This window comes from Nomascus leucogenys, chromosome 4, assembly GCF_006542625.1.
Source record: "Nomascus leucogenys isolate Asia chromosome 4, Asia_NLE_v1, whole genome shotgun sequence".
Taxonomy (NCBI): domain Eukaryota; kingdom Metazoa; phylum Chordata; class Mammalia; order Primates; family Hylobatidae; genus Nomascus; species Nomascus leucogenys.
Genome location: NC_044384.1, coordinates 37,215,338 through 37,230,154, shown reverse-complemented (window position 1 = coordinate 37,230,154; position 14,817 = coordinate 37,215,338).

The window sequence follows — 14,817 nt, the reverse complement described above, 5'->3', positions numbered from 1 at the left end:
AAACAAATTAGAAGTCAATACAATGAAAGCAGCAACAGGAGTCAGTGGTTGATTTTGCAAAAATCTCATGAATTTTTGAGCTTTTTCTTTTGTTTTCCAGGCTTGGGTTAATACTCAACAAATCAGAAAGATTTTTCTTTTGTCTCGCTCTGTTGCCAGGCTGGAGTGCAGTAGTGTGATCTTGGCTCACTACAACATCCACCTCCCAGGTTCAAGCAATTTTCCTGCTTCAGCCTCCAGAGTAGCTGGGATTACAGATACGCACCACCACACACAGATAATTTTTGTATTTTTAGTAGAGACAGGGATTCACCATGTTGGCAAGGATGGTCTTGATCTCTTGACCTCGTGATCCACCCCCCTTGGCCTCCTAAAGTGCTGGGATTACAGGTGTGAGCCACCGTGCTTGGCCCAGGAAGAAGATTTTTAAAGCAGCAAGGCCAAGCTTGCTGGAAAAAGATGCCCTCATATGAAAATGCCTAAAAATTGTTTGTTCTCATCTGTCAAAACGTGGTTCCTTTTCAAAATAAATCCTACTCAATTGAAATAGAAACTTTATGTTTCCCATTTTCCTCAGTGAGAAGAATTCTTAAATCATCAAGGCTGGCAAATTTCCTTTAGGCTAAATAGCTTACAAAATATTGAATGAGTTTCTTAACCGTGCTGCATAATTGTGTAAAATTATAAGTAATTTACATGTTAGAAAAGGTTGCCCAAAGTAGGGCCTGTTCAAAGTACTAAGCTGAACAAACAATGGAAAACTATATGCTTGAAAGCAAACTAAAAATTGGATTTTAGTCTACTGGCAATGGTCATATAACTATATAACAGAGTTACACCAAGTAGAAATATGACTCATTTTGTTCATCGCGTAAGTTGGTTTTTGTCACATTTTGTCACAGTAATTTCTCCTAAATCTAAGAGAATAGGTCTTTTAAAAATGAGATTGTTGTTATGTTCTTCATATTATTTTTTTTTCCTAAGCTGGGTTGATTTAGATTGCTGTTCACACTCAATTTACTCTCCAAACATAACTGGTTTTTCTAGAAGAGCTATTACTGAATGGCCTTCTATCACTGATGGCCACTGTTACCTCACTCTGAGATTAGCAATTAGTCTTTGACATCAGTAGCTTTTCAAAATTACCCATTCATGGCCATTCCCCCAAAAAGGTTTGTATTTTACATCATGGAATTCAAAGGATTTTGTGTAGATTTTCTTTCTCTCTCTCTTTCTTCCTTCTTTCTGGCACTAATTACTTCTTTTGTCTGCTCTCAAGCTAGTTAAAGAGAGTCTTTTTACAGCAAATGAAAAATCAACTCATTTATTTTAGCCATGTCATGGTTAGTTTGGTTCAACAGTTATTCAGAATGGTTAATCAATCAATGAATTGTTGAGAGATTCAACAAATATTTATTAAACACTTCCATGTACTACAGTCTACAGTGTACCTTCCAGGGGAAGCAAATCAAAATCAAAGCACAGTTTCTGCCCTCAAGGATGGAGGGCCCAAAACTTGCAGTGTTATTATTGAATAGAGACCCTCAGGAGGTAGTTCTTGAAAAATATTTAGGATGTACAAAACTAGAATGGATTGATCATCACAAATTTGGTGACTAGCATGAATAAAAGATTAACTAAGTAAGCCTAATGAAGGTTAAGAGTGATGAGAGTGACCTTCAGAGAGTCAAAAATCCAAAACATTTTCTGTTTAATATTGAGGTATGTTAAATATACATATATGTATATATGCATATATATGTGTGTGTGTGTATATATATATATACACACACACACATATATATATATACAGCTCCCTAACAGATTAACTCTTCTAATTATTCAGACATTGCACCTATTAATTTCCTATTGCTACCTTAACAAATTACCAAGAATGTGGTGATTTAAAATAGCACACAGTTATTCTTTACAGTTCTGAGTTCTGAAATCAGTTACACTGGGCCAAAATCAATATGCCAGCTGGGCTTTCTCTGGAGGCTCTCGGATGGAACTGGTTTTCTTGCCTTTTCCAGCTTCTAGAGAAGCAGGCATTCCTTGCATCATTTGGCTCAGGACACCTTAATCTTCAAAGCCAACAGCACAGCATCTTGCCTCAGTAGTTACACTGCTTTCTTCTGTGTCAAATCTCCCTGTGCCTCATAAGGACACTTGTGGTTGCATTTATGGCCCATCTGGATAATCCAGGATAATCTCCCCATCTCAAGATCTTTCACATTGGCAAAGTCACTTTCACCGTGTAAAGTAACATCGTCAGGTTTCAGGGATTATGATATCTGTGGAGAAACATCCTTGTGGGCCATTCCTCAGTCTACCACAGACTTCCATTGAAATTACTTCATATTATAGCAGAAAATACTAACTGAGAAAGAAAATGGATGGTGCCTCTGTTGGAAAGAGGTGAAGTGTGAGAAAGTGTATTCAGAACTGGAAGTAGAGGAGTGGATAATTCAGAATGGATTGTGAGAGTGTGTGTTTGGCCTCCTGTTTATCTCACAGACACTATTTTTTGCTACCACTGAGGTTGTACAATAATGAGCCTACATATGCATATGTGGATCCCTGGGAATATCCTGAAGGCATGAGCTCAGGCCATCTGAATAGGTTTATTCAAGGAACCACATAATGTCTCTATTTGGCAACAGGAGCTACCTCCTTTGCAGTCACAATGGAATCCACCAAATCACAGGGTCATCTTTAGCACCTGGCATGCTGCTCCTCATCTGTGTATCCAGGAGTTAGAATAATCTTAAGATCTAGAATTTCCATTTAAACAGTCATTCACTCTGTCTTCTGGACACAATTTTTTTTTTTTTGCCATGCTACAGTCTAATTCATTCTCAAAGTGCAGCGCATCATGACTTAAAATCTAATTCTTAAGCAAAATACATCCACATGCATTTTTTTTTTTTTTAAGATGGAGTCTTACTCTGTCGCCAGGCTGGAGTGCAGTGGCATGGTCTTGGCTCACTGTAGTCTCCACCTCCTTGAGTTCAAGCAATTCTCCTGCCTCAGCCTCCTGAGTCGCTGGAATTAATAGGCACGTACCACCACACCCAGCTAATTTTTGTATTTTTAGGAGAGATGGGGTTTTACCACGTTGGCCAGTATGGTCTCTATCTCCTGACCCTGTGATCTGGCTGCCTCGGCCTCCCAAAGTGCTGAGATTACAAGCGTGAGTCACCACACCGGCCATGCATTTTTAATCATCCAGAGCCAGTGACCTATCCTCATTTTTCCATACATGGTATATCAACCGATGGCACCTAAACTGCCACATGCTAGTCCTATGATTTCTTATTGATCACTGCTTTCCCATTCCCAGGACTCTAAAAAATTATGTTCTTCAAGTGCAAATGTTTTTACATTATATTTTTATGTCTTTTAAGCTACTGACAACCACATCATAACACCAAGCTGAATGTCATTCCACATCTTTGTATTTCAAATGAGCACCATTGTGAACAGAAACCCAATCTAGGACTTATGTACAATTTCTGCTGTGTTTATACATTGCTGTGGGACCTTTGATAAATCATTTTCCAACTTTGAATTTCAATTACATTATCTGAAAATTCCCCATTATACCTACTGTCCAGGGTTATGGTTAGGGTCAGGGAAGGCCATGGTTGAAAAGGCATTTTGAAAGGTAATACTAGTGTAGGGTATTATTATCACAGAAATTATCACCATTAATTAGGCTATATAAATCTTATACTTCTATATTAGTCCATTCTTATACTGCCATGGAGAAATACTCGAGACTGGATAATTTATAAAAAAGAGGTTTAATTGACTCAAGATCTGCAGGGCTGGAGAGGCATCAGGAAATGTACAATCATGGCAGAAGGAGAAGCAAACATGTATTTCTTCACATGGTAGCAGGAGGGAGAAGTGCAAGCAGGGGAAATGCCAGAAGCTTATAAAACCATCAGTTCTCCTGATACCTCACTATCATGAGAATAGCATGGAGGAAATTAATTATCCTCATGATTCAATTACCTCCCACTGGGTCCTTCTCACGACACATGGGTATTATGGGAACTACAATTCAAGATGAGATTTGGGTGGGGACACAGCCAAACCACATCAACTTCTTTAAGTTAAATCAAAATACTATAGCTTTTTATGAGTATTGATAAATAAATAGAATTGTTGAGTAGGAAAGGATCATAGGTATTATATGGTCGATATCCCTGAAAAAATAAGATAGTTTCAGTATGGTCACAGTCTAGTTAATGGTGAATCTGGAAATGAAGTCCAGATCTTTGTAGTTTAAAGCAGTGGTATTCCACCACTCCATAATACTTATAATAAAGGTATGATGACTTCTTTATTTGTTATTCCTACACTCACGTGATTAATGCTTTATCTTTGCTAAGTTTATAAAATAAAAAAATCTGTTTCATGTTACACTTAAGTATTTACACAGTTATTAAGGTTTTCTTATTATTTTATTTTCAAGGCCAAATTACTATTTTGCTTTGCCTTAGCAAATTGCCATTTATAAGAATGTCTGCTTCAAAATCAGAATGTTGTTGTTGTTGTTGTTTTAAAAGGTCAGTTTGCAATATGTGCGATGAGAATCTTGCAAATATAGACTGTTACTTTTTGTTTGTTTTTATTTTTATTTTATTCATTTAGGTTTTTTTGTTTGTTTGTTTTTCAACTTTTATTTTAGTTTCAAAAGTTACATGTGCAGGTTTGTTACATAGGTAAATTGTGTGTCACTGGAGTTTGGTATACAAATGATTTCCTCACCCAGGTAGTGAGCATAGTATCCAATGGGTAGTTTTTCAATCCTTACCCTCCTCCCACCCTCCAGCCTCAAGTAGACCCCAGTGTCTTTTTATCCATGTGTATTCAATGTTTATCTCCCACTTACAAGTAAGAACACGTGGTATGTAGTTTCCTATTCCTGAGTTAACTTGCCTAGGTTAATGGCCTCCAGCTGCATCCATGTTGCTGCTCCAGACATGATTTTATTCTTTTTTATGATTGTGTAGTATTTCATGGTGTGTATGTTTCACATTTTCGTCATTCATTCCACCATTGATGGGCATCTAGGTTGATTCCACATCTTTGTTATTGTGAATAGTGCTGTGATGAACATATGAGTGCATGTGTCTTTAGCATAGAATAATTTATTTCCCTTGGGTATACACCCAGTAATGGAATTGCTGAGTTGAATGATAGTTCTGTTTTAAATTCTCTGAGAAATCTCTAAACTACTTTCCACAGTGGCTAAACTAATTTACATTCCCACTAACAATGTAGAAGCATTCCTTTTTCTCTACAATCTTGCAAATATCTGTTATTTTCTGACTTTTTAATAATAGCCATTCTGACTGGTATGAGGTGGTATCTCATTGTGATTTTGATATGCATTTCTCTACTGATTAGTGATGTTGAGAATTTTTCATATGCTTCTTAGCCACCTGTATGTCTTCTTTTGAGAAGTTTATGTCCATCACCTATTCTTTAAATGGGGCTGTTTATTGCTTGTTGATTTGTTTAAGTTCCTTATAGATTCTGGATATTAGACCTTTGTCAGATTCATAGTTTGCAAACATTTTTATGCTCATGGATGAGAAAAATCAATATTGTTAAAATGGCCATACTGCCCAAAGCAATTTACAGATTCAATGCTATATCTGTCAAACTACAAATGTCATTTTTCACAAAGCTAGAAAAACTATTTTAAGAGTCATGTGGAACAAAAAAAATGAGCCTGAGTAACTAAAGCAATCCTAAGCAAAAAGAACAATGTAGGAGACATCACACTACCCGACTTCAAACTACATGACTAGGCTACAGTAATGGAAACAGCATAGTACTGGTACAAAAAGAGACACATAGACCAATGAAACAGAGTAGAGAGCTCAGACAGAATGTGACACATCTACAACCATCTGACGTTTCACAAAGTCAACAAAAGTACACTATGGGGAAAGGACACCTTATTCAATAAATGGTGCTTGGATAACTAGCTAGTAATATGTAGAAAATTGAAACTGGACTCCTTCTTTCCCAATATACAAAAACCAACTCAAGATAAATTAAAAACTTAAATGTAAGACTTAAAACTATAAAAACCCTAGAACAAAATCTAGGACATACCATTCTGCACATAGCCCTTGGCAAAGATTTCATGACAATGTCTCCAAAAGCAATTGCAACAAAAACAAGAATTGACAAATAGGACCTAATTAAACTAAAGAGCTCCTGCACACAAAAGAAACTATCAACAAAGTAAACAGGCAGTCTACCGAATGGGCAAAAATATTTGGTTTTAGAGATGATGAAACCAAACTGTTACTCTCAGATGACTGATTACATACACAGAGAACACCAAATGATTTGGATATAAGACACCTCATTCTCTCGAAAAACATTTTTATATGTCAGAAAACAAAAGAATGTAGGGGAAATATTACTCTTAGCATAGAGAAAATAGCAATAAAAAATTGCAAGTGACAAGGAAAGCATAGTGCTTATGGTCATTATTGTAAAGGTATGAGTTCCCACCTGGAATATGATAGCAAGATAAGGGGACAGGCCTCAGCAGGCAGTGCAAACTGATCTCACTGCAGCTTAATACATAATGAGTGTCTTCATACCTCATTGATCTCATCTGAGGTCTGGTTGAAACAGGAAATTGTTCATTTTCATTGCTGACTAGAATTCCACTGGATGAATGTGCATTGATGGAAGAATGGACAAATAGGCTGTTTTGTTTTTGTGTCAACTTGGTTAATAGGATTGTGAGGACACAGGTAGGTGTATAATGCTCCAAATTTGAATCTGTCTAATCTCCTCTATTGCACAGAATACATCGCCTAGGTTGAATGATTTGTTTCTGGGTCTCCGTGGCTGCATCTCCTCAACTGAAGTCATGAAATCATGAATCACAGATTCTGAAATGTTGTTTAGAGACTTAGTTAATTAATTGGGGTAATACTTCAATCCATTTGTGTATCAACATACCTAGAAATTCCTACTTATCTACCTTAAAGACTATACATTTCAACTTACATTTGAACTAGTTAAAAGCATGAGTTCAGGTAAAAAGTCACATAACTACCAGTCTGGTTTTGCTCTAAGGCAAAATTTTGTTTTCCTGCCTTTGAAAAATTGCAGTGCCAGGGAAGTGCTAAGTTGTATTATTATGTCAGAAACATATTTGGGACAGGTGTATAAATTGTGATAATCCCAGAGTCTTTCAAGGAACTGAAGGGAATGGATAGATCTATTGTTTAATTGGTTTAGACAGCTGTCTACACAGCTGCATCCTGGCTATTTATCTTTGCCCAGTCACATGGTCCAGGACATCTGTCTGTGCTACTTTCCACCCCTGAGAAAACTAATGAGGTCGTCAGATACGCACTTTAGCCAGAGCTGGAAAGGATCAGCTAGCACCGGGATGACTGCTGGTCTGGCTTTTCATGACATGGTAGGCACATGTTTTGTAAAATATCTCATTATTTTTAGAGTGGCAATTCCAGAACCTGTGACACAGGACGCATCTTTTGTTTGGGGTGAGCACAACATTTGCTTCTCAGTTAATCTCAGATGCTGGCTAATGCCATGTGAAAAGCTAAATGTTGACAATAAAGCTACTGGCTCTGCCTTACTCCTGTTACCTCTACTACTGGCCTTTCTCCCTAAGCCTTTCCTGTCCAAATCCTGTTCATTTTTAAATAACCAGTCAAAATGTCATCTCCATTGTTAAGCCTTATTCACTCTCAAAGTTCACATTCTCTTCCTGCAGAGTATCCGTTGAGCTTTGTTTTTATCTTGATTGGTATTTGTGCTCTCCATGTCTACTTTTCTTATAAAAACGACTGAGATAATGCCATATTTATCTTTGTGTTTGGCATGTTACAGTACTGATGAGTAACAAGGTCTTGATCTTTGTTGAATTATTTTATATTTCTAGGTGAGTTATTGGGAATCCACTAAAATTATTAAGGAGGTCTTTTTGTGAATATCCTGAATAAAAAGATAATTAGTGTTAGAGTATCCTTGGGCAGAAGTACACTAAATATTACTGTCTACAAAATAATTGTATAATTATTGTAAACCTAACAAGTGAGTATAATCCTACTTTATTAATACCAGGGATAAATTGCAGACTTAGACCAGGAAATAGGCTGAAAAGGCAAAACTCCAAAGAATATTAATGCAGAATTACATATTCCTGGAGACAAGTTGCAATCCAAGCAGTGTTGCAAGGGCAAGATGTTATTGAAAGGTTTCCTGTAGGTGTGTTTTTCTATTCATTTGTGAGTTTATTTGGAAAAAAATTATTCTAATGGATCTTTTGGTTCTGTACTGGTTCTCTGGAATGGAGTTGGTTTAGAAAATGAGACTCTAATATGCATTTCATAATTCTATAAAAAGCTGTCATCACTGTAGCAGGGTGACATGTCAGTGGACTCAGCTGTAGCATAACCTTGGAGTGGGCTGAAGAAAGTATAGTGAAGTAAGGGAGATTTACCACCTTACGGGAACTAAAAGATGTTTGAGGACCTATATTCAGAGTGGAGAAAGAGATGGTCAAACATACTTCTATCTATCAAAGATAAATTACTCCCCCATCCCAACCTCTCATACATGCATAAAATATCAAACTATGGGGTGTTGAGCAGGAAGACAAGCAAGGAAAAGGCCAGGAGGAAGCCTTTGGTAGGGAAAACCATGGCCAATAGACTTGGGAACTATATACACAGATGCCCAATTGGTTTCTTTTTCTTGCATTGTATTTCCCTTATTCCATCCTCAAACATTTAGAAAGTTTTGCTAAAATTTCAGTCTTATGTTTGCTGTTTTGGGTAAAATAAAAAGAGGAGTATGTGGTTAAGTTTTCAGTCTGTTGTTTGCTGATCTGAGTAGATTAAAGGGAGGAGCTTGGAGTGAGGGGACAGGGGAAGGCAAGAGTGAGCCAATAAGGGAGGCCAAGTAGAGACACCAGAGACAGATAACCACACAAAACTCTGTTATTTAGCAGGAGTTCTATCCTGCGGTAACTGGACATACAGTGGCGGGCAATGATAGTGACTGGATGTTAAAGGTAGGATAATCTGAAGGCTGGAGATGAACTCTTTGAACATTGAGTTCATTCACTTCTTTTCTCGTAAATAGCCAGGTCATAAGTAGGAAACATAAGACTAGCCAAGAAGGAACTAATATAATAGTATGAATTGTTGACTTCAAGAGGGCAGGTGACATCATAGTGTATGTTACTTTGAGAATGACATGGAAATAGACTGGAGTATGGAGAAAAGGGGAAAATGGGAAATATCTTTCTTTCCGGTGGGTCAAGGATAGCACTGGGTGAGCTGCATGTCAGTGAAAATGTCTCAGCCCTTTTTGTCACTACAACATGATGTGGAAAAACAAACCAAAAAGCAATTTAAAAAACATCAAATGTTTAGTCATATATGAGAAGATCATTTGTTTCTTCACTGCCTTGCTTTGAAGGATTATGTATTTTATCATTTTAACTAAAGCAGCAGGATTCACTGAATTAGGTAGGAAAATCACTAATCACAGACTTCCTCCTGACTCCTATGGAAGCTAATAAAAAGATCATTTACTCCTTTATTGTCCTGTTTTTGGGGATTACATTTTTTATTGTTTGACCTAAAGCAGTTGGATTGGCTCAGATGGAAAATCTCCAACCACAGCCTTCTTCCTGGCTCTTATAGCTCATGTGTGACCTTTGCTGTTGCATTGTGGAGCTTCCAGCACAGGCCCTGGCTGGGGCTTGTGGACACAGATGCTGTCCCCTGAAAGGGCTTAGAAACATAAAATGAAGGTGGGCCAAAATAAGAGGCTCCTGGCTCGGCACATATGATGAGCCGGATGGAGGTGGAAAATTAGATATAATTGCCTCCGTGTCATCCAAACTAAATGCCATTTAAAAAACTGCATATGGATTTTGTTTCCGTTTTGATTGTTACGGTTTTTAGAGACATCTGTGAGCACTTGTGGATATGGAAAGCAGGATGCCAAGGGTGCAGTTTTGTAAAGGTTTTGTCTTACAGAAGAGAAAGCACTGAGTTTGGAGTCTGGATTACCAAGGGCTTAAATGTTGGGTTAGAGTGCCATTTCTACTTAGGAAGTGTGTTACTGTGGGCCAATTGCCATAATTCTGAATTTCAGATTCCACACATGTAACATAAAATAGTAGTACATTTTATAAAACCAACCAGCCCTATTGCTCATGTTCTCATGATTAAAATACTTCAAGACCATCAGACACCTCCCTGCCTGCAGGACAAGGTCTGATGTCCAACACCGATTAATGGGAACTCTTTGGTCCTCCATAACTCTCTGTAATCATATTTCTCACACTTCCACTCTGACCCTTCACAATGCTTCCTTCTCTCCAGCCATCCTTGCTACTTGCATCTGACACTACTGTGCCAACCTGTCTCCTGTCTCCTTGCTTTTGTCTTCAGTGCTCTCCGTTTCTAAAATGGTACTTTGCTTCCCTAGTGAGTTAACCAACTGAGTTATCCCAGTTCCTTTTTGGAGCTTCAAATCTTAATTATTTTATGTAATTAGTCTCCCACCTTTGAAAGAAATTCCAAATACAATTAAGCACCTCTCTTTTGAGTTCCTTGTAACTTAAAAGTCTTTATGTTCCTAGCATGTAACGTAGAACTTAATATACATAAAATGCTTAATGCTTTTGTTGAATGGATGGGAAATTAGAAGTCACGAGATTGTATATTCATGATGTGGAAAGAAGCTATACTGATCACCAGTGTATGTACCACCCTCACGCCCCAGCCTTCCACACTCACTATAGCATTTCCATCAAGATTAGAGGTCCAGCACCATCAGGAATGCACAGAGAAAATGTGAGGCTTGAGTCAGATTTTGAAGGGTGGTATAGGTACAGGGGAGATTTGAGGGAGAACTAGCCAGTGATGACAGCATGAGTTCAGGTAAAAAGTCACATAATTACCAGTCTGGTTTTGCTCTAAGGCAAAATTTTGTTTTACTGACCGACAGCTTTAGCTACTTGGACGTGCCCATCAGAGTTCTGGCCTTGGATAAGGGGTGCAGAGTCTATCACTCACAAAACCCTATGTCACTCAAGCACTTACCTTTTTCAGACAACCTCCATCTACTCTTCTCCATGGTGGGTAGGATCACTTCTGTTCCGAGCTAACTTCTCCAACACCTGCTTCTACAATCCCAGCTCACTGGTTTAAACTTTAAGGTACATAAAAGTATTTTCCTCTGCATGGGCTATGAACATAACAAAATTTTTCTCTCCTTTAATGGTGGGAGACTGCAAGTCAGGCCAGAGGTAAGCATAACAATAGTGGGGGTGAGAACTAAATAATGCTTGCTACCTATGTATTTTCCCCTTGCCCAATGTATACATGTGCATCCGTGTCCTGCTCACTTTAGGGTTATGTGTTGCCTTCTATGCTTTTGCTGAATGGATGGGCCAATTAATGGGGAATGAGAAGTCATGGGGTCATATGTTCATGATATGGAAAGAAGCCATACTGATCACCAGTTTAAGCACCACCCTTGGGTGCCAGCCTTCAACAGTCGCTATAGCATTTCCATCAAGATTAGAGGGCTAGCACCATCTAGAATGCTAAGAAAAAATTCTTCAAGGCCATAGAAGGCAATGAAGAATTTGTTTCTAATTTAGAATTTAAAGGTCTGAATATTGTCCTTCCAAGGAAGGAAAGAAGGTTGGAGAGGAATAAGTGATAAACAGAGAAAATGAATTTTTCATAAGAACAAAACAGAAATCGCAAATGCAATGTTCTCGTTACCATTTACACAAAGTTCAAATATATCTTTTTGAAATATAAATTGAAATGTTACAAAACTCCTGGTGCATTTTTTTAGAACTCTAGATTTTAGATATTAAAACTTAAAATCCAGTTATTTATACCATCCCACCAAAGTGAACTTAGCACTTCAGAAACAGACCAATGACAGTGTAAAGCCCTTTCTGCCAGTTGACAATTCCATTTTCTAGGATTTGAAGCAAGTCTTTGTAAAAACTAAGACTGTATTTCCACAAAGCCAAAAAAAAAGAAAAAAAAAAAAACTAGTCAAGGTAATTTCCAAAGAAGTCACTTAAGATATTTACCTAATGAATTAAAAAGGCAGCTTTTGATGGTTATATTTGAACCCCTCTATCAGCCCTTTGTGTGTTATATGGACACATCCTTAGGAATTGCTATGTGTGTGAGTTAAAAATTATGCCTGTAGCACCAAATTATCAGATCGAGATAACAGTGTTAGGATTCCTGACCTAAAAATGTAGCCAAACCAGAGAAACAAATGATGCATGAAGCACAGTGAATTCTCCAAAGATCTGAAGTATTTGGAAGTATGACCTTGTGTGACCCAGGTCATACTGAATATCTGCTGAGGCAATGTACACTTCTTGTTTTTATTTCTGATATTTAGAAAAGAAGAACACAAATCCATCTCTTCAAATGCAAAATTCAGCCATGTAAATAAGAAAGACACTTCCATTACCAAAGTTTACTGTTCTGTTTAGTATGTTCAATGAAAAAATCTTGACTATATTTCAAATCACACTTGCTCTTACAGAAGTAAAGACTGACATGCTTCCATTTAGACTTGGGTTTGTTCTTGCATGGTGAGAATATTTTGTTTTCCTTTTTTTTAAAAAAAGAAAAAAAACGTGAGCTCCAATGAATGCACACAGCAATTTATTTTGGTTAGGTCCATTTGCTTGTCATTCTTTTTCCTTAAAATGAATGATGCCAGGGATTCAGAAAACATATTTCAAGCTGTAACCAGGTTTTGCTATGTGCCTTTTGGTGGCCTAACATAGGCAATGTGCATACTTCAGTTCTAAGTAACTTGTTTCAGAGTTGGAGTGCCAGCTCGAATACCATATGTTTCATAGATATCTATTAGCCTACTGTTGGTAGGTAACACAGATATTTTTTATTTACTTGAAGAGTAAAAACTGGCTTTGTGCAAATACTAGAGTCTAAGGCTACAAGTGTGTTTCATTGATCTTTTATTAGTAAAGCAGTTAGGTGTCAGAGGTCCCCAGTCATCCTCTGAGAGGGAATTAATTTAGAGGGGAAGAGGGCATTTTATAATTCTTTAAAGCTGGAGATTCCATAAAGAATGGGAATTGCTTTAAAGAGCTGATTGGAAATCTTCACATCAGGGGTTTAGAAAAACTTAAAAACTAGAGTTTGGTAAGAGAAACTCTATGCCTGGTGAAATGTCATCTTATTCATCTCAGCTACCACTAGGAGCCAGAGCTCTTAACTCCGGGTGGCATCTGTGTTTTGTGTTTTTTTTTTTTTTTTTTTTTTTTTATTCCTTACTACTGTGTTTTAAAGTCTTAGCATTGAATCTGATTGCCCAGTAAAGCTCTGTGGGCTATCTGAGTTTTACTTCTGTGTTTAGTGGAAAAGGTACCAGGCTTGGAATCAGGACTGCAAAGCCATGCTTTGACAGTTGTTTGATCTTGAGATATTGCTCAATTTTTAAAAATAGAGATGTCATAAGATTCAAATAAGCTAAAGCACATAAAAATGCAGCCTACAAAAGGGTAGAAAATATTTAACATCAATAATTTAGATCGCAACACCCCATGATAGAAAATGGGTAAAGTCCAACAAGGTGACACAGAAAGGAGGCATAGCCGGTGACTTCAGCAACATGGGATATGCTTTTTCAGGCAACCTTCAACTGAAAAGTTGTTCTTTCAATGCCAAAAGTCAAAGTTGTGAAAGTGCTTTTCAAAATATAGTCCACATCTAGTAGTATCGGGACTGGGTAAGATGGCTATCCTAAATGGATGTCAACAGTACAACTATATCTATCTATAGGAGTCACTTGTTATAAAAGGACATTTAACACCATACAGCCCCAAAAAAATGTACAATGAGGTTAGAATAAACATGAATGATTTCACTGAGTCATGAGCCAGTGGTGTTAATCTACCCCCAATCCTTCCCTAAAATAAGTACCTGCTTTTATTAAGAAGAAATGTATTATGAATACTGAAGCATTGAAAATATGATTGCATTTTTTCCTTCTTTTTTTAAAGGATTCTTTTCAGCCAACAATCTTGTCATCTTCACATTTCTCACATTTACTTGGCTTTTCTGGGAGAGGAGGTGTGCATTTGCTTCAGTGTAGGTGGAGCAATTTGCAGGTAGGGCTCCTCAAGATGGTTCATCGCTTGGGCTACAGTGGGGCTGCTCCCTGTCTACCTTTGGGGTTTACCTGTACAACTGGGCAGCCTCTCAGTGGTGATGGTATGTATTCTGTCATTTACTCGGAAATAAGTCTAAGAATGCTAAATTTCAGAGCTCAATACTGTAAGGATGAGGCTCAGCTGCATCAGACAACAAAAGGCTGCTTTTGTGCCAGAGTGGAGCCAGGGAGTGGCCATTTTACGGTCAGGCTGCTCCAGTTGTCTTAACCACTGAATTGTGGCCAACTTGCAAAGATAAGATGAATTGCTAGGAGCCTGATTTGCAAATAGTCAATTCAGTCAGCCATATAGACACAGGCAGTGTAAAATGGAGGTCAGCTATGCACACTCAGCTGACAAGCGATGAAGGGTTTTGCAACTTGAGGTCATTTATATGAAATGAGTCCCATGCTGAAGAAAAGAAGAAAATTGCTTCTTAGTCAAGAGCACTGAAATCTGGAATTTATTCTGAAAAGAGGCTTGGAGAATATCTGGTCTAATCACTTTCTGTTATATAAGTAAATTGAGGCAAAAGGAAATTCATAAATTGGCCAGTATTA